This window comes from Penaeus japonicus, unplaced genomic scaffold (genome assembly GCF_977035675.1).
Source record: "Penaeus japonicus unplaced genomic scaffold, GWHDUDI00000001_assembly GWHDUDI00000037, whole genome shotgun sequence".
NCBI lineage: Eukaryota > Metazoa > Arthropoda > Malacostraca > Decapoda > Penaeidae > Penaeus > Penaeus japonicus.
In genome coordinates, this window is record NW_028234439.1 from 1,095,399 (window position 1) to 1,097,898 (window position 2,500).

Below are 2,500 nucleotides of genomic sequence, written 5' to 3' on the forward strand. Positions count from 1 at the left end.
AGTGGGTTTGTTTTTTCTTGCATTTTCTTGGATTATTTGGTTTTTTTTAACTGAGCCTGTAGGAAAGGATGGAAAATGTACAAAACTTAAGAGAATGTTTTCTGTTAGAAATTAAGTTTTAGCCACTTTTATAGAAGAACCATATATTAGTTTACTAAATAGAAATAACATATTACATATCTCAATTTTATCTCTAAGACATTAGTGAGGAAGGAATAAAAATTACACAGGCCATATTGTGAGTAACCTTTTGATTAATATTTCATCCTTGAGTTTACAATTTTTGGTATAGAAATACTAGGGATACTTTTCCTTGTAAAAAGAATAGTGATATATCTCTTGAATTAATCCTTTTGCTTTCACTCTTATCTTCTACATCTACATATAGCTTTACTATGCAAGAGAATGGAGCACTATTTTATGATTTAGTATAATCTACCAATGTGCCACTGTACAAGTTCTCTAGTGTTCTTAAAGAGTTACAGCATTTAAGATGAGATCTAAATTTATAGTAAAGCTCTGTTTTATCTGTTAGAATATCAATATCTTTCAAAATGCATCATTATATCTCTAACTTTGCCCTTTCAGCAATAATATGTCAGGTTAATATAAATGTTTGTCAATAGAAAATGTTTGTATATTGTGTTTGTATATTCTTTTTCTTCTGATCTTAGCACATAAATAGACAAAATATGGCAATAGTTGTTCTCAGGTATGTGTACACACTGTCAAAAGTTTTTAAAAATACTGAAATATTCATATGATGTATATCCAAATTAGACTGATTTGAGCTGGAATACCTGTGTAGGAGGTGCTGAACTCTGTCATTCTTCTCTGGTTAATGAGAAGGCAGGATATAGAATAGCTTCATGCTTCTTGTATGTAAAACTTTGCTTGTGAATATGGACACTATAATTAAGAAATGCAAAATTAACAATGTCAGCATATATTATTCTGCCTGCAGGAAATACATGCTCACAAAGTCAATTCCAATGGTTTGTGATTACCATAATCAGTAACCCAGCAGTGCCATGAGCAACTGTACAAGCACTCTCCACTGGTTTTGTTTTATCGTTATTTTTATGCATATATATTTTCGGGTGCTTAGTCACTAATGAGTCAATTAGTAGACCTACCTAACCTCAAAAATAAGTACTTTTCCATACTTACTCCCTATAAGGCATGGTTGGTTAATCATGCCATGTGAAGCAATAAGTATTTTATCCAACAGTTACAATCGCACTTACCCATTCTCGTTATGTTTACAGCTGTTCCTGTTGTTTTATTTTTTTTATTGACAATTTGGCCTAGCTTTTGGTTTGGGCCAGTGTTACCTATATGTATTTTATATACAAATCCCCTTCCCAACACTGATTTTAGCCAGATGAAATAGATCATAAGACAGAAAAGTACTTTAGAATATGCAGTGCAATAAGGGACAATTTGTATACATAGACATTGCAATGAAGGGTGATTAGTAAACATCAAGATTGCAATAAGGACTCAGTACTATACAAGGCTCTTTGCAGGAAATGTATCTTTGTATCTTTAGGTGCTCACCTGTTTCTGTCCATTCAAGCATCATTTTTATCCACATGCTTTAAGTACTCTAAAAGCTCTTCAGCTGATATTTCTGTATACTATAGTCATGAACTTATCTGTTTCAGTTATTCTTGGTTTGGGCTTTGTTTTCTAAGGTGCCTTGTCAATTGAATTTCATGGACTCAAAAGTGTAGATAATGTTGTTATATTTTATGTTAAACTTCCACCTCAGATTTCAGTACTGCATTGGCATGGTGTTGCTTCTATATCTTGAGAGAAATAAATGGTTCCATTGCATTGTTTCAGAGCATTCCTTACAGTTCATACTACATTTTTTTCTGATAAGAAACTAAGATTTTCAATAATTTCCATAAATCTGAGGCTTGTATTTTTATTGATTTATTTTCCATTTCATATCAACTGGGACACATTCATGGCATTTATGGGATTATAAGTTGGCATTTGATGTAAAAGATGCTGAAGAAATCAAGTAGAAACATCTTTTTTAAGTAGATGAGATAGCATGTAGTTTTGATAAGTAGAACAAAGTCACAAATATTTATTGCTGCCATAAATAAGGTTTCACATATTTATTTTATATTTTATTTTGTATTGCATAGGGTATTTAAAAAGTATTTAAAAAGAAGTTTCTTGAATGCAGAAAGTGTTTCATTTTCCCAGTCATGCTGGAGGTCTGCTGAGTATCTAGAATTCAAAGTTGCATTTAAAAATTCTGAAAATTATGATATACACACATACAAAATGATGATAATAATTAATTGATAATAATAATAAAAGTAATAATAATAATAATATTATTATTATTAGATAAAGGTGTGAATAAAAGAAGAAATACATCAAACTTATATAGTATGTAAAAAAAATTGAGAATATATGAGGACTGCCTGTACCAACGAGACAACAGCAAAAGAGCTGCGTCGTGGCATGAATAAGATGT